The 19,076-nt window shown below is 37.9% G+C and overlaps 1 long non-coding RNA gene across 12 annotated transcripts; it reads left to right on the forward strand.

The window, feature by feature from the left end:
- Positions 1–3,527: 3,527 nt before the first annotated feature.
- Positions 3,528–7,602, forward strand: LOC128133081 (uncharacterized). Of its 12 annotated transcripts, XR_008231277.1 has the most exons (15): positions 3,528–3,921; positions 4,177–4,335; positions 4,408–4,684; positions 5,046–5,159; positions 5,251–5,468; positions 5,558–5,672; positions 5,758–5,823; positions 5,901–5,961; positions 6,333–6,422; positions 6,516–6,566; positions 6,666–6,888; positions 6,981–7,022; positions 7,123–7,199; positions 7,299–7,383; positions 7,452–7,601. It is a non-coding gene; the product is annotated as an uncharacterized LOC128133081 (long non-coding RNA). The 12 variants fall into 12 exon arrangements; XR_008231272.1 differs by having other exon boundaries at positions 4,408–5,159; positions 7,452–7,602; XR_008231279.1 differs by having other exon boundaries at positions 4,408–5,159; positions 5,378–5,468; positions 7,452–7,602.
- Positions 7,603–19,076: the final 11,474 nt, after the last annotated feature.

Consider the following 19,076-nt stretch of genomic DNA (forward strand, 5'->3'; position numbering starts at 1 on the left):
TGCATGTATAACTTGAGAAAACTTAGATCCAAAGCATTAGGGTTGTATGTGCACTATAGGATTGTTATAGTGCTCAAAACTCATCAACATGCAGGTCTAGGGTCACGCTAGGGGGGGTTATGTTTCTAGGACAGCCAAGGAGAGCACATTTCGTTCTCCTGTTTATCGTTTGACTCATCAATTGGTCGCTTCTACTATTTGTCACCACCAGGAGTCTGACAAGGTTCCCTCTGGCGACCTCTTTTGTATGTGGTGCCTCACTCATAGTGAGGTTTTCCTTCATCTTCCTTTTGCCCTAACTCTCTATTTATATGGTATGGTTCTAGGTTCCACACCTTCAAGCACGATTTCCGGAGGTCATTGTGTCACTCGGTTGGCCGTATCTTGTCAGTTTGGAACTAGTGGGATGGTTCCTGCGCTTATCCGAGAGTTGGGTACTACCGCTCTTGGGAAGATGTGGGTGTTGGTTCGAGGAGTGGGGCAGTAGTGGAGGATTCCTGATCATGATATCGTGGAGCTGCTTCGACAGGTGAGCCAGAGGACATCCATGAGCCTAACTTTGTGAGACGTCAGAAACCTAGGCACGTGGAGCCTGACCAACCCGAGCTGACTCTACGTGACGTGATTCAGTGTCTAGTTGTTGCTCGGGAGGACCGTCACTAGATCATAGCTTCGATTGTTGGGATGATGTGACATTTTGGGATGGACCATCTGTTGGATAAGATGTCTAAGTCCATAACTATTTCAGGTGTGTACTTGACCCAACTCGGCATGGTCCATTTGGGTTGCATGGCACCATGCAATTGGATAGACTAAATGAGAGAAATAACACTTGGAGATTATCAATATATTATAAGTTCTAATATATTAATAATATTATTTGATTAGTTGATCAAAGAATTAATTTGGAATTAATTAAGTGATCAAAGGATAACTAATTAAATATATGGGTTGATTATGTAAATCATCCATATCTTGTATAGTGGGCTAAGAGGCTCCATGGATTATCAAGTTGGGTTCTACCCATAGGATGCTCCATGGATGCTCCATGGGAGTTACAAACCCATGGGTCATGGAAATGAAGAGTCATGACACATTAGGGTTTACATGGTGTAACCCTAGATGTGTCAACACTATATAAGAAGCATATTCTCCACCAAAATCGGCTAGACTAAGAAACTAGAGGGCTTGGGCGATTTTGAGAAGTGTGTGTTATCTCAAGAGTCTTTCCAAGAGCATTTGGTGTTGTGTGAAGCATTTGAGGTATCACACTTGGGGTGCTAGGCTCACAAGGTTTCAAGGAACACAAGCAACAACAAGGTAAGTTATTCTATCTATGATTCAAGTTAAAATTGTTCCCATGTATTCTAGATAGGAATATAACCTTGGAATTCAACTTTGCATGATAATTAGACAAACATAGATCCAAGGTTATTAGGGTTGCATGTACACTTAGGAAGTGTTAGAATGCTCAAAACCCATCAGTGGTATCAGAGCCTAGGCTTGTTTGTTTGTTATTTGTGCTTAAAAGTTGAAGAAAGTCGAAAATTCTGCTGTCTGACTAATGGACTCGGCGAGTCCATGGGGAGGACTCGTCGAGTTCATGTGTATCTTCAACCTACTCAGCGAGTAGGTTTATGCACTCGGCGAGTAGGGTCGACAGAGTGCAGAATTTCGACTTGAGTTGCTGGAGATGGATTAGAATCATTACCCTAAAATGTTTTGGTACTTGAAAACTTGTTTTAGAAGGTGTAATGTCTTTTCTAACTCATTTACAACAACTAGTTATCAAAATTACAAAGATTAAATGTGATTTTGATTCTTGAAAGTGTTCATATTCATATTCTTGTTCTTATGATGTTTAGATGATCATAGGAATTATTTGAAACCTATGTGGTAGATTAATTCATGATCATAATGTGTTTTAATGGAGTCCATAACTTGTCCTCAAGTTATGGAAAACCAAAAGTCTCTTGGATTAAAAACCATTAAAAGAACACAAGAGTTAGGAAAAATGAAAAGTCCTCATTTTATTACTCTATTAAACTCATAAGTTACAAGAAATGAAAAGTTTTGAAAGTTTACAAAACTTGCCCTCAAGTTTTGGAACAAGTAAAGTTAAGTTAAAACTTTAGTTCCAACCCCTAGAATTTTAAAAGTTAAAATTCAACCCTTATACTTATATTATTATGATTTAATAATTATATATATATATATATATATATATATATATATATATATATATATATATGTATAAGAACAAAGTCGTTTTACCGCTAGTACGCCTCATTCACGAAGCCGGTCTATAAGGTGGGTATAAGGTTGTTGCCTATAAAATGGTGACTTAATGGGTGTCCACTCTCACCCACCGCTTGCTTGATCGGTGGAGGGTCGTTAGCCGAACGGGTAAGACAAGGACTTATTAATTCTCATTCAAAGTATGATGAGTATTATAAAGTAACTAAATGTTTTATTAAATTCCCAATCTTAGTTACTTTAGGAAAAATGTGAATAAGGTGCTATTCCATGAAATTACACTTTACACTTTGATTAAGTCGTTGGTGGAGCGTGTGTGGTTAACCGGCACACTAACTTGGACTTAACAAGGTAGGTAAAGGGTAACTTAGGGTTTATTATAGTATCGACGGAGCGTGTGTGGTTAACCGGCACATCGATTGAGTGATAAACTTTAAGGGTACCAAGTGATTTGCATGGTTACTTCACACCTCGTTTTGTGATCCTCGGTATCCCAGTCACAAAACTTGGAGGGCACACTCGAGATTGAAACATGCCTTTGAAAAGTTCATTGAATCTCAAAGAATCTAGGAATTTCTAAGAACCATTCAAAAACCTAATACTAAAATATTGCGGTTTTCGTGGTGGAAATTGGTGAGTCGTCATTCACCTACCTTTCAAATATGATATAGCTTAGATTACGGCATACCTCTTCTAAGTTATATTATATTGTGATTGGATCCTAGCCTTAATATTACATTTGGGTGTTTTATTAAGGACTCTCTTATATCTAAACTAATCTTGTTCTCTTTTCTTCAGATGTCTTTCAACAATGCTTCTGGCTCTAATCCTAATGGCTCCTTTACCCTTATGAACTTGTGTGGGAAAGTCACCTTTGATGGATCCAACTTCAATGAGTGGATCAGAACACTACAAGAAAAACAGCCTTTTACGACGCGCAATTTACGATACGCACGGATTTACGATACGCAAAAGTGTGTGAGGTAAAAATAATGTCATCTCTTCTAAAATTTAAAGGATATACAACACACATTTTTTGCGTGCCCTAAAATTAGTGTCTAAAAAACGAAAAAAAAACACGGAGGGCACCTTAAATAAAATGTGCGTCGTCTAACCACGTCGTTTTATAAATTTTAATGAAACGCGCATCCATCCCGGGGGAAATGAAATCCCAAAAATTAAAAACCCCGCTTTGTTTCCACCAGCTGAAAACCCTAGCTTATCCCCGCGAAAACCCCTTTTCTTTCTTTCTTCTCTCTCGATTCTCAAACCTCCACCGCTTCACTGCCCACCGACGAACTCCGCTCACCTCTTCCCCACCCCCACCTCCGAAATTCAGTTGTTTCAAATTTGGGGGTTATTACCCCAGTTCCTTTCGATTGCTCTCTGATTAAACGATTTATTACCGATTGCAAAGCCTTCACAAATCCTACCTCGATTCCATCGCCATCTACTTCTTCCCAACGGAGACCTGATTTTACTTCATCGTCGTCTACTTTTCCCTCTATCGTTATCATTCTCTCTCCACCTGCCTCCACAAACCATTTGTACCTTATACCATTTAACGCCTTTCTCCCAGTTGAAGTTGAAGACAAACACTGAAATCGATATGTTTACTGTTTAGGGTTACCATGCTCTGTTTCCAGGTTTGACGTTATCAATCTGGTTCGTTTTTCTTCAACAAAATGTAATTATGTAAAAAAATTTACAACATTGTCATTCTTTTATTGGTTTTCTCATTTGTTTTTCAAGGAAATCTGGAACATATTTCATCAGTTCTTCTATTCTAACCGTTAAACATCTCTATAATTGATCCCCAAAAAGAAATTTTTATAAAAAATACCTTCGATTCCTTGCTTAACCCCTTGGTGTTTGCATAATTAGTTTTTTTCTTGTCACTCTATTAATGGATTTATTCAGGAAACAACAGTTATTTTGATGATGGAGAAGAACCCATGTACGGTAGGTAAACCCATGTTACTAAATATTTTTCATATTGTGTTCTTTGGCTTTTATTGCTCAACTCACAAGCTTGTAACCTACAAGAGCAGTTCCACATGCTCGAGCAACATTTGGAGGGTAAGTTCTCCTATTTTAATTCAATTTCCAACTCTAAAATATCTCTGAATTGATTAGGTTTTTACCTTGTAGGCATCTTCTGCAGTGTGATTTCTAATCTGTCTCATAATGATGGTGTTCGTCTCTGTATTGGAGGATGAAATCTTTTTACACCTAAAAACAAAAAAAAAAAAAAAAAAAAAAAAAAAAACTTCTACAGCACAAATGGGACATATCACAACTGGCAAAAGTTACATATGATATATGCACAAAGAAAAAGAAATCTCCCCTGGTATTTTAGAAATCATCCTAGAGGTGGGTTTGTGCAACCCCTCCCTCCTGGTCTGGGGTTCATAGCCCTAACATATTTGTAAGTTTTTCAGTTGGGTCAAATTGTTTTGTCAACTAGGTCCTTTGTTGATGAATATGATGGAAAATTTTGTCCAGATCATCAACATGGTGCAGAGAATAAGTGCTTCCATTTATACTTATGAATTTAGTAGAAAACCCAATTGCACTTCACATGTTTGATGAAATGCCTCAATGAGACATATGACTTTAATTTTCACAAAATGTAAGGTTACTTGTTTTTGAATATTTTCAACAAGAGGTGGTTTTAGAAAGGTGATGGCTTGGGGTTTAGTTGCGCAACATGATAATCTTCATATAAATGAATCTTTTTTCCATCTATGTTGTGTTTGTTATGATGCCTTATCTTTCTTGTTTTTAAGGTATATGCGTTGACATAGCAAGGTCAAAGCATGAGCATTGGTCATCATTTGCATCTCTGCCATTGGAAGTTGTCATTCCGGCTGGACAAAAGGCAAGGGAGGATTCTTAGCAAGGTGTCAAGTTCACCAACTTGACAATTATCACATTCTTGTTTCATTATATTTTTAAATTTCTTTTAAATTTGTTATGATGGAATGAAAACAGGTGATGATGATTCTATAGGCAAAATCGATATTCATGCCATCAATGACATATATGGGGACAAAAAATATCGAGAGTATGCTTTAAGTTGAAATGGGAAAAGGACTAAAGTTATAATTGAATCTTCCAGGATTGGTAGTGTGATAGAAGAGGAAAAAGGACAGATGCCAATATTTTATAGTGGGAAGGTGAATGTGTATGATGATATCCCAACTGATAAGGTATATATAATATAATATCTTATTATGCAAAATTCAGCTTGTAATTAATTATTAATGTCAATGTCACTAACTGAATAGTTTCATTTCAGGAACGTGCCTTATTACAGCTTGCTGCAAGCCCTCTTCAGTTTCCTCATGAGGATCCAGTTGATGGAAACTTGTTGCAACAACCTCCAAACATCAATCTGCCAATCTTGCGAACAGGTACAAAAAATAAATGTATGATGTATTTCACCCTAATAATGCTGAAAAAAGAAGTAATATTACTAAGTTAAGTTGACTTATGCAGTGAGAACGACTAATAACTATCGATTGAACAAAGAGGAAAGCAATATATCGCATGAAGAAATCTCTGGTAAATATACAAAATTACCAAAATTGACCTATAAATGATGTTCTGCTTTTGACAATTTTGTGGTTAAATTTTCAAAGTTGAAGGTTTAGCAAGAAGAAAAGCATCGGTGCAAAGAAATCTAGAGAAGTGGAAATATAGGTAATATCTTGAATTCTATATATGGGTAAATCTGTCATATTTTTGTCATCATTAGAGGGCACTTAAGACAATAAGCCTTATTTTGTCATCATTAGAGGGCATTTAAGACTCATGATTTATATTCATGCATATGTAAATGTTTTTTAATTTTTTTTTCTTGTAAATTGCCCATTTTACCCTTTAAGTTATAGAGTTAGCCATTTTAGTTACTGATAGGTAATTCCTCCTGTAATGGCAGTTTAATTGCCTATTTTAACAGTAAGTTATTTTTTTTTCTTGTAAGTTGCCCATTTTAACGGTAAGTTTTTTTTTTGTAAGTTTTTTTTACTAATAATAATAGATAATTACTTTTCTCTTCATGGGATTTTCAGGTATTGTGTTACTTGGCTTCACTATTTCCAGAAAACATAAACTTGTTTTGGCAAGATGAGGTACCAAGTTATGTAGTCAATAATCCAGAGGTATATATTTATATTATATAATTTTTATTTATTGTTTATGCTTATTTTATGTTTAGTATTCTTGCTCAATGATTTGTTTCCTACAATGGATAGTGCTTATCATGCTCGGCCATCTGGCCAGACCTCTGCATTGCCTCCTACAAGGTCTGTTACTTCTTATTATGATTTACGATTCGGAGAGTATTTAGGTCATTTACTCAGAAAAAATATATTTCTTCTTCGGTTTCATTGCATCAAAGACAGTAGTACAAATAAACCTGGTAGTGAAGTGAAGTCTTCTGAGAGACCTGGTAACACATGATTACAAAGAAGTTCCTCAAACCAAATGCAACCACAAAGTGCCTCACACCTCCTGTAAGTTCTCAAAAGAAAATAATCGATTATGGCATAATTCCTCTGTTACGCCGCTTTTTATTAAGTGATGATTATGAGAAGTTATCAGCAATTGAAGCATATGATGCACAAGGTTTGTGATTATATAAAATTATAAATTGTTTTTGTATAAAAACATGATTGTAAATTGTAAATGAAGTTTGAGTTATATCTTTTGTTTTGCAGACGAATCTTACACAATGGTCTGGATCAAGCTTGCCTCTTCAGGTTTGTGGTGTGTTATTAGAAATATATTTAAAAAATAAATGAGATTTGGAGATGTTTGGTTATTGGAAATGTAAATAAATTGGAATGTGAAATTTTGTAGGAAGTTAGCTCGATGCTGTTGGAAAAGCTTATTGCAGCACGTATTGGAGATCGACCTGTTGTATTTGTAACTCATAGGTTGAAATATTTAATTAAGAATGAAAGAGAAAAAACAGAAGAATTTCTCTTTTAGCCATTTTGGTATTCTTGTTAATATATTATTATATTGTATTGCAGCATGGGGGGATTGGTTGTGAAACAGATGCTACATCAAGCAAGTGCAGAAAACAGAGGCAATCTTGTCAAAAACAGTGTTGGTGTGGTATGTTTGATTTAATAACTTATCACTACTTCCAATTAATATTTATTATTATTTATTATTATTTAAAGTTACAGGACATGAGTATCGGCACATCATGGAACATTTAGGTTAGTTGTTGTTTTTCCTCTTGGTGATCCATCAATGAAGTGGCCAACATCATGTAATAACATTTTAGGGGAAGATGTATGTATATGTTTTTTTTAATGAATAATGTAATCATATGTATGAATATAAAATACAGTTTGTTATTTGTATGACAAAAAATTTTATGTAATGGATAGTATTTTTTATATATGGTATTTTATTTTCTTGTTATGAGACATTAAATGCAAATTTAATTTAAAAATTAATAAATATATAAATATATTTTTTTTAGAACATTTAAAATTATGATACGCAAAAATGTGTGTCATCTTCATTTATGACATGGCCTTTCTTGACAGGGGCTTTCTTGATACGCATTGCGTGTCATTAACACGCGCGTCGTAAGGTTACGACACGCGAATGCGTGTCATCTTCCTTTATGACAGGGCCTTCCTTGATACGCATTGCGTGTCGTAACCGCGCGTCGTAAATGCGTGTCGTAAATGCGCGTCGTAAATGCGCGTCGTCTCTAGACGACGCGCACATGCGCGTCGTCTATCTTTATGACATGGCCTTCCTTGACACGCATTTGCGCGTCGTCTGAGCCATTTACGACGCGCAATGAGCGTCGTAAAAGGCCTTTTTTCTTGTAGTGGAAACATCAGGATGATTACCCGCTACGAGGACAAAGAATATGTCCTTGACAAGGAGCTTAAGGAGATTGATGAGTCCACTGCAACTCCTCAGGAGATCGCTGAATTTCGGGCACATGAAAGGGATGCTACGAAAGTGGCTTGCATCATGATGGCCACGATGACAGCGGAACTCCAAAAGTCTTATGAGGATTTCTACCCTTATGAAATGCACCAAGATTTGATGGAAAGATACCATCAAAGTGCATGACAAGAGAGGTATGAAATCATCTGCTCCATGATAACAACCATGATGAAGGACGGGGAATCCGTCACGAGCCACATGCAGAAAATGCAAAGGTATGTGGATCGTTTGCTGAAGCTTAATGTGAACTTCCCGGAGGATCTTGCAATAGATATTATTTTGCATTCCTTACCATCGTGCTATGATCAATTCCGCATGACATATCACATGAACAAGGAAGAGGTCACCCTCAGCAAACTTCAGGGACTTCTCAAGACCGCAGAATCAGGTCTTAAGGGGAAGTCGGTTGCTATCACCCCTACTCAAAACTCTACTCCGGTTTTGGCAATCGGGAAAAGTCGAGGGAGGAAGAGAAAGAGCTCTTCTAAGGGTACCAAGGTTCGGAACCTTGATGGCTCTTCTTCAAGTGGAACCAAGAAAGGTTTCATTACTCCTTCTTCTGACCCAAAAGAGGCTGAATGCTTCTATTGCCATGAAAAATCTCATTGGAAGCGGAACTGCCCAAAATACCAGCAAGATGTGAAGGATGGGAAAGTTAAACCCAACCATGCAGGTATTTACACTATCATTTCTAATAACTCACCCCATTCTAATTCTTGGGTCCTTGATACCGGGTGTGGTATTCATATTTGTTGTGACTTGCAGGGACTAAGAAGAAGTGAGGATGTGGAGCAAGGAAGGATGAACTTGATCATGGGGAATAGGAAAGCTATACCTGTTACCAAGATTGGAGTTTATACTTTATCGCTAAGTAGTGGGTTTAGTTTAGATTTGAATAAATGTTGTTACTCGCCAGGAATGGCAAGAAATATTATTTCCTTTCATGCTTTGTACAAACAAGGGTTTACCTTTTCATTTAATAATGAAGTTGGTTCTATTGATGCTTTCTTTAATAATGTTCTTTATTTTAAAGCATTACCTTGTGATGGTGTGTATGAAGCTGTATCTGTTGTAGATAACTTAGGAAATAATGTTTTGTGTATTGATTCTGCTAATAATAACTTGGATAAAGCATCATTATGGCATTGTCGTCTTGGACATATAAGCAAGAAGCGCATAGGCCAACTCCAAAAGGATGGAGTCTTGGAGTCGTTTGACCTAAAGTCAGATGATAGTTGCGAATCATGCTTACTTGGAAAAATGACAAAGTCACCCTTCACAGGTTCGTGTGACAGGGGTGAAGGTTTGTTGGACCTTATACACACGGATGTGTGTGGACCATTCAAACATGCCACAAGGGATGCTAATCGTTATTATTTGACTTTTACTGATGATTATAGTAGATATGGATATGTCTACTTGATCAAGCATAAGTCAGAGACTTTCGAGAGGTTTAAGGAATTTAAACAGGAAGTCGAGAATCAATTGGGCAGGAACATTAAGATGCTTCGATCCGATCGTGGTGGTGAGTATCTTAGTTCAGAGTTCCTCGACTATCTAAGGGAATGTGGGATAGTCTCACAATTAACACCTCCCAGGACACCACAGTTGAATGGTGTGGCTGAGAGGCGTAATCGAACCTTGTTAGATATGGTTCGTTCCATGATGAGTCGAGCTACGCTACCAATATCATTTTGGGGGTATGCCTTAGAGACTGCCGCCCATATTCTTAATCTAGTCCCTACAAAGAAAGTTGCGAAAACTCCTCACGAGATGTGGACTGGTAAAGTACCTAAACTAGACCACATCAAGATTTGGGGTTGCGAGGCTTTCGTGAGACGCGAGACTCATGATAAGCTCGAACCTCGAAGCGAGAGGTGTATTTTCATCGGTTACCCACAGCGATCCTTTGGTTACCTCTTCTACAGACCTAGTGACAATGTGGTCTTTGTAGCAAGAAGAGGAGTCTTTCGATAAAAAGAGTTTATAAGCCAAGGAGACAGTGGGAGGCAAATTGATCTTGAAGAAATTCAAGAATCAAGCAGTGAAGGAACTTCAAACTCTAGCCCTCAACTTGAGGAGGAAACTCCTGTTGAGCCAATTGACAAATCTGTACCTCTGAGGTGTTCCACGAGAGTTAGGAGTGCACCTGAGCATTACTATGGATTCCATATTACTGCAGAAGGTGAGACACTTATTAGTGATGGGACACTAGTAAGTCAAGATGACCCTAACAGCTACGAGGAAGCCATGGCAGGCCCCAAGTCTGCTAAATGGAAAGAGGCTATGGATAGCGAGATACAATCCATGTATGACAATCAAGTTTGGAACTTGGTTGAAAATGTACCAGGTCGTAAGACAGTAGGGTGCAAATGGGTTTTCAAGAAGAAGACCGACATGGATGGTAAAGTACACACTTATAAGGCTAGACTGGTTGCAAAGGGCTTCTCTCAAATTCCTGGAGTGGATTATGATGAGACCTTTTCTCCAGTAGCCAAGATTAAGTCTATTCGGGTTCTGTTAGCCATAGCTGCATTTCATGATTATGAAATATGGCAGTTGGATGTCAAAACCGCTTTCCTTAATGGAAAGTTGGCTGAAGATGTTTACATGAGTCAGCCAGAGGGTTTTGTCAGCAACGAGTACCCTAATAGAGTGTGTAAGCTTGAGAAATCCATTTATGGATTGAAGCAAGCACCTCGCAGATGGAATCTTTGCTTTGATGAAAAGGTCAAGGAATTTGGCTTTTCTAGGAGTGAAGATGAATCTTGTGTGTATGTTAAGGCTAGTGGGAGTATAGTTAGCTTTTTGGTATTGTATGTGGATGACATACTACTCATAGGAAACGACATTCCAACCCTGCAGGAAGTAAAGTCCTGGCTTGGGAAGTGTTTCGCTATGAAGGACCTTGGTGAAGCTGCCTATATTTTAGGGATAAGGATCTTAAGAGATCGGAGTAAAAGACTAATTGGACTTAGTCAGAGTACCTACTTGGATAAGGTGCTGAAGAGATTCAGCATGCAGGATTCCAAGAAAGGAGAGTTACCCATCCAGAGTAACACCAGATTGAGTAAGACACAAAGCCCTAGCACTGAGGCTGAGATAGCAGAAATGAGTCGAACACCTTACGCTTCGGCTGTAGGATCGATCATGTATGCTATGACGTGTACTCGACCTGATGTAGCTTTTGCCTTGAGCATGGTTAGCAGGTATCAGGCGAACCCTAGCAAGGCACACTGGACTGCGGTAAAGAATATCCTCAAGTACCTACGGAGGACTAAGGACTGGGTTCTTACCCTCGGTGGGAGTGATGACTTGAGAGTTGTAGGGTATAGTGATGCTAGCTTCCAGACTGATAGGGATAATTTCCGCTCTCAGTCGGGCTGGGTCTTTACCCTAAACGGAGGAGCAATTTCTTGGAAGAGTTCCAAGCAAGAGACAGTGGCAGATTCTACTTGTGAATCAGAGTATATTGCAGCTAGCGAGGCAGCAAAGGAGGCGATATGGCTGAAGAACTTCATTGGAGACCTTGGAGTTGTACCAGCTATTAAAGAGCCAATGGAAATTTTCTGTGATAGTGAAAGTGCTGTTGCCTTAGCCAAGGAACCAAGGGATCATGGGAGATCCAGACACATCGACAGAAAATACCATTTCATTAGACATCGTATCGAAGAAGGACACCTCGTGGCAAAGAGGGTATCATCAGATGAGAATCCGGCAGATCCCCTCACAAAGGGACTGAATCGGGTTAAGCATCTTCAGCATGCTCGGAGCATAGGGCTGAAGGATGATATTAGATTTAGTAGTTAGATAATCTCGAAATTTGTAAAGTGTAATTGACATTAGATGATGAATAAAAGGAGTTTTATTTATGAGTAAAGTGTTGCTATCTCTTGTCGATCGTTTACTATATTTCTTTTGCATGTTTTGACTTCCAGAATAATTTTGTTTGGTATAAGATATTATTCAAACCTCCACAGTCGGTCATATGTTGGAAGTAGATATGAATCAAGACTGTCATGTTTGGTTGTAGAGGTCTTGGACAAGGCTACAACAATCATGAGTGCTCATAAGTTCTGAGCATTGGACTCAACCCACGCTCACTGGAATCACTTCATGGAATTCTATCTCGAGTGATCGTGAGACGGTAATATCATATAAGTCTTCAAACCTAGAGATATGATTTGTTACTTACAAGTTGGTTATGCATTGACTGTACGAAACCGCATTGGTAACTCGATGTTATAAAACGTACTTTTGTGTGTAATTCAATGAGTGGTAGAACAAACATATGAGTCGAAGTTTATCTGTTCCTTCTTGGATTAGAAGCTGATATCTGGGCCCCTCGATGATTTTGTTTTGACCCATATACCGGGCCCGGTCAGAACTAAGTTGATGTGTTCAATTAAGTTCTATGTCAAACAAATCGGAAATCGGGAAACAAATGCTGGACAATAAGCAAGACAATGTTCCATGTATTTGTCCGGCTGATATCTAGAACAGAGGATTATATGATCATTTATCTTAAATGGCGTACCATCATCTTCTCAGTTCCGAGAAACCTTGAAAAGAGCTACGATTGCCGGTCGGTTCCTGAAGTACTAGAGATATAGTTATTAGACTTATCCAAGTGGGAGACTGTTGGATAAGATGTCTAAGTCCATAACTATTTCAGGTGTGTACTTGACCCAACCCGGCATGGTCCATTTGGGTTGCATGGCACCATGCAATTGGATAGACTAAATGAGAGAAATAACACTTGGAGATTATCAATATATTATAAGTTCTAATATATTAATAATATTATTTGATTAGTTGATCAAAGAATTAATTTGGAATTAATTAAGTGATCAAAGGATAACTAATTAAATATATGGGTTGATTATGTAAATCATCCATATCTTGTATAGTGGGCTAAGAGGCTCCATGGATTATCAAGTTGGGTTCTACCCATAGGATGCTCCATGGATGCTCCATGGGAGTTACAAACCCATGGGTCATGGAAATGAAGAGTCATGACACATTAGGGTTTACATGGTGTAATCCTAGATGTGTCAACACTATATAAGAAGCATATTCTCCACCAAAATCGGCTAGACTAAGAAACTAGAGGGCTTGGGCGATTTTGAGAAGTGTGTGTTATCTCAAGAGTCTTTCCAAGAGCATTTGGTGTTGTGTGAAGCATTTGAGGCATCACACTTGGGGTGCTAGGCTCACAAGGTTTCAAGGAACACAAGCAACAACAAGGTAAGTTATTCTATCTATGATTCAAGTTAAAATTGTTCCCATGTATTCTAGATAGGAATATAACCTTGGAATTCAACTTTGCATGATAATTAGACAAACATAGATCCAAGGTTATTAGGGTTGCATGTACACTTAGAAAGTGTTAGAATGCTCAAAACCCATCACCATCCACCATTCCCTCAGGCAGGTCCTACTGTTCGACCACCAGCTCAACCAGGTCATGATGGTGCTGGTCCTTCAGGCACACACCATGGGGATACCGATGATGATGATGATGAGGGCATGGAGGATGAGGAGGTTGAGTATGAGAGCAACGATGAGTATGATGATGTTTTTAGGTTAACGTTATGTATTTTGATATTTATCTTTGTTTATTTTGTGGGATTTATTGGAGACACTTTATGTATGCTTTTGGATTTGTATTTATGTGTGTGTGTGTCTATATATATATATATATATATATATATATATATATATATATATATATGGTTTCTATTTTATCGTTTATCTATCCCTAATTCAGTCAATGTATTGGTTCAGCCAAGACTAAAGATAATTTATCAGGCTACAATTAAGAGTGACTCAATCTTTACATACTGAACCATCATAGATAATTTATAAATTGTGTTATCTTATTTCTATACTTTTATTCATGATTGGTGATTATTATTGTTTTGTACTTCTAGACTATCAAGTAAGGATCGTCCAGGTAGGAAGATTCGGAGGGCAGGACCATTTTGGCGTATAGTTGTTCTGAAATCCAGCAACGCAAGACAACAATTCCAACGTAGGCACCTTTCTCGTACGTATTCTATTCGTAGCGTAATTAATAGTAATAGTTTTACTTATAGGTTTGAGGGAAAACCTAATTGGAGTATATATCCTAAGCTATAGTCATCATTCCTAAAGAAATATTAATTCTCTATAGCAACTAGCTCTAATACCATTCTGTCACACCTCTACCCGACCGATGGCGGAAATGTCGAGTGGTGACGGTACATAGATTTCCCAAATCACAAAGCGCCGATCGTAACTACCTAATTAAATGAAAACCTATGTCTTCAAGAAAATAATCCCTTCTTGTCTTGATATTTACTCCATCATAGGAACACATGCAATTTTTGAAATGTTAACTTGATGTAGGTGGGTTCATAGGTTTTGAGGTAAAGATATAATCACTCTTTTGAGAACTTTCTAGAAATTTTATGATTCTTAAGTTCATAGTTTCCTATGTTTTATTATATCACCTACTATATTATTATATTTTTTAGGACATTATGCTCATCCTATCTTATTATCTCTATAGGATGCTTAATTAATCATAGTTTCCTATCTTTGTAGGATATCTAACGATCCTATGTTATTATCTTTATAGGATGCTCAACTAATCATAGTTTACTATATTTGTAGAATATCTAATGATCCTATCTTATAATATTTTAGGATATTATATTAATCATAGATTATTATATTTTTAGGACATTATGCTAATCCTATGTTATTATCACTATAGGATGCTTACTTAATCATAGTTTACTATCTTTGCAGGATATCTAACGATCCTATGTTATTATCTTTTAGGATATTTTATTAATCCTAATTCAGTGGTCATGAGGCCTAGGGCCTTGGGGAAGGAAGAATTTGGCCCTTCTCGGGTGTGGGTGTTATGGTTTAAGTAATCCAAGTGTTTGATTGTGTCTTAGGAGGTCAAGGGTATAATTGTAATTTGATAGTTTGGTCTTTTATGAATTTTGGATTTAATTTCGGCTGGTTTTCAGACTAAATAAATTTTATAGAAGTGTAGGGCTTCTCGTTACTTTTTTGTGGATATAAAGCACGTCAAAAACATATTAGGGATGCAAAAGTTTTGACCATTTGAAGTTAGAGGGGTGTTGGGCCAAAACGGATACGCATGGCGTACAAGCGAGGTACGTATAGCGTACAATGGAATTTGGACGCGGGTACATTTGGGAACACCTTGTGTTCCCTAAGGGAACGCGCTGCAATCAACAGGCCAAATAAAAACCCTAAATTAGGGTCTTGGACCCTATTTAAAGACCTTAGCTCACCTCCAACCCTCATTTACTTCAGCCTCCATCCTCTCTAACCCTATGAACGAAACTGTAGCCTCCATTTGAGTGATTCATGAGCTTCAAAGTGATTTATGTGTGTTTTTGGTGCTGGGGGAAGAATATGGAACTTCTTGAAGAGTCATTGCTTAACTTGCAGCTTTTGGATCCAGGCTTTGTGCACCTAGATCTATCTTCTGAAGCTATAAAGTCTCAACTTTGACAACTCTTTCATGTAGATCGAGCTAAGTAGTATTTTGTTTTGGTTTTGGTCCCTTTGAGGTGGTTCTTGTGAGTAAAAGTTACTCCAAAACCTTTAAGCTTCATATTTGGTACTTGTTTAGGTTATAGATTCATAAATTTTGGATCTTGATGGGTTTAAACCTTCCTTGCATGATTTGGTAGTCATTTGATGAAGTTTGGGACTTATGGTTTTGATTTGGGTCCCATTGAGTTATTTTAACTCATAAATTTGGAAACTTTATGAATTAAGAAGTCCCTTGAAATCAGATCTGGAAGTTTGGATTGAGGTCTTAAGGGTATTAAGAAGTTTTTAAGACATTTTGGGGGTGATTTTGACCTTTGGGGTTCATCTTTGGTGTTGGGCTTCTTTAAGCCATGCAAAGGCTTAAAGCCTTCAACTTTATAGGTTAAGTCACTGTTATGGGACTATTCTGAGGTTCTAAACATTGGACTTAATGCATTAAGTCCTTAGAATGAGAACTTGGAACTTAGCCTTGAACGTCATGTGTAGCCCCTGGGAACGCAGCGCGTTCCGTCTTGAGTCCCCGTCAATTTGTTCGGTGATTAACATCGTGCGTTCAACCCTTAGACGCCGTGCGTTCATCTGATCAATGGAGTTTTTGGTTGTTAGGCTTGGACTTAACTTTGGATGTGGGTCTTGCTGATTTGGGCCTTATTGGCCCTTGTGGTGTCATATCGGTTTTGGGCTACCTATTTGGGCTTTGTTGCTTTGGGACTTTTAGGCCATCTGAGATCAACTGTTGGACTAAGGGAATTTTTGGGCTTTAGGATAAGGCCCATATGGGTTGGGCCCAATTTGGAAAATTGGGCAATTAATGGGCCTTTGTGGAACTTTTGGTTTTGGGCGTTTATGGTTTTTGGACTTGGGGCTCAGTTTTGGTTCAAGTTGGGTTAGGAGTAAAATGGTCATTTTACCCCAAATATGGTTTATGGATCATAGTTTGGAATCCAATTACTAATTGGGTGTTATCTTGGTATTGATAGCCCATAGGAATCGTCAGGGCAGCTGGTAGGGATTTCTTTCAATGAACTTCTACATTCGAGGTGGTTCGCCTCACTATTCTATGGGTTGAAGGCACTAATGCCAGCCCATTTGGTTTATGTATTGTAGGAATACCCGGGGGTAGCCCTTGGCAGTTTGTATTAAAGACTAGTAGGCGGCTCCTAGCAAACTGTATGCAAGACTAAAGTCTGAACTCTGGCAGTTAATTAGTTAAGTAGTGTAGATTATATGCTAGTTGTCTTTGTAATGCTTTCATTGAAGACCCCGAAGGTGGCTCCTGGCACTTGTGTGTAAGACCCAAGGTTGTGGCCCCCGGCCTAGCAAGGAAGACCACGAGGCGATGGCATAATGACAAGACTATGGTTGGCACATAGCACTTTTATTGATTGATTGGATATGCCTAATATGTTTGGCTCATGGTTATAGATGGTATGGTATTTCGGGGAACTCACTAAGCTTTATGCTTACAGTTTGTGGTTTATGGTTTCAGGTACTTCTGGTTCGAAAGGGAAGGGTTCGGCTTGATCACAGCGCACACACCTATGTTTTTCCGCAACTTATGATTTTGGGAATTACTGTGATAATTGTTTTAATTTGGAATACCTTAATGTTAGATAAATATAAATGAATGATGAATCTATATATATTAAAAATGAAATTGTTACCCTCTATTTTTAGGATGTTACAAGTTGGTATCAGAGCCTTGGTCTAAGGGATTCGGGCATACTTTTGTTTGTGCCTGAACTCAAACTGATGATTTGGTGAAGTTTTTTACAAAGTAAACATTAAAAAAAGGAATTTCTAATCAAAGAAAGGGTTGTGATGCGTGCAAGCGGTCGAGCTCAAGTAAATGGTTCCTAGAATACCAATAAATATTTCTTATGATATGTGATATGATTATGAGAATTTCATGCTAGATTAGGAATCAGGATTTGCTTAGCATTTTATGAAAGGATAGATGCCTTTATATGCCTGCTTGTATGATCTTTAGAATCGCATGCCAGTATGAACTTCTGATAAGTGGATAGAATGGATTGATTAGTGTATGCTGGTTAGATTTTTTTTCCATTGTTTGAATGTTGATTGCTTTGTGCTTTGTGGGACTCTTAGTGATTTGAATTAACTGCTAAGTGAATATGCTAAGTCACATGTGGCATAGGTTAAATAATCTTAGAGTGATGGATTTGACCCTATTGCGCACCTCTAGTTTGAGTCCAACCGTTCTAGGGTTGAGTCTCTTACTCGAAGTATTATCTGATCTCTGTTGCATGTGACTATATTCATGAGGAAGCTAGTTGACATTGGTGGGAGTCCTTCAGCAGCTGAGGACTGGGTGAGGTCGAGAACCTAGGAGAGCTTAGGATATGTTTCAGTGGGTTTGTAGTGCAGTTTAGTGATTTTTGGTGCATTGATTTGAGGAGGTGACTTAAGGAATTCAGGAGGATTGTTGACAAAAGTATGGATAGGTGTGGAAGGTAGTATTGGGCCCGTACTACTGAAAGCACAGGATCCATATTTGAATCGGTGAGAGTCTTGGAGAATCTAAGAAGCTTATGGGAGGAGGATTCTTGGGAAAGTTTTGACCGTTGGCATGTTGTATTTCAGCTCGGAGATGAACACTTCTTGTTTGGTTCCGGCTCAGGTGCAGGTACTGAGCCGATTAGCGAGCATTTGGAAGAGTCATCTGATTGGATATTTCTCGTAGTATTTTAGAGATCTTGGATGAGCACTTGGGCGCGTTCTGTGTTGATATTATTGTTGGATTAGTATCTAAGTCCATAACTATTTTGGTATGTACTTGACCCGATGGTGCATGGTCCTTTTGGGTTGCCTTCACCAAAGCAACTTGATAGGATGAATTATGGAGAGAAAGAATTAAATATGATTTATTAATATATTATGGGAATAATATATTAAAGGAGAAATCATATTGTTTAATTAATATTAGTCGATAATTAATTGGTAATTAGTTTTGTGACTAAAAGAGATTAATTAAACTTAAGGGACTGGAATTGTAATTATAAGATAATTGCAATTTGGGCCATGGATTGTCTTAAATCAAGAGGTGGACGAATTCTTATGGGAAGCCCATAAGGAAATCGTCCAAGGGCTTGATTAAAGGAGTTTATGGGTTGCTTAGGGCTTAAGCAACTAAATTAGGGTTTCCTTGTTAGATAACCCTAATAGCCTCACTATATATAGATCCCTTAAGGACCAAAAAACGTGGCTAAGCTTCTTGCTAGGGTTTC

This window comes from Lactuca sativa, chromosome 3 (genome assembly GCF_002870075.4).
Source record: "Lactuca sativa cultivar Salinas chromosome 3, Lsat_Salinas_v11, whole genome shotgun sequence".
Classification (NCBI taxonomy): domain Eukaryota; kingdom Viridiplantae; phylum Streptophyta; class Magnoliopsida; order Asterales; family Asteraceae; genus Lactuca; species Lactuca sativa.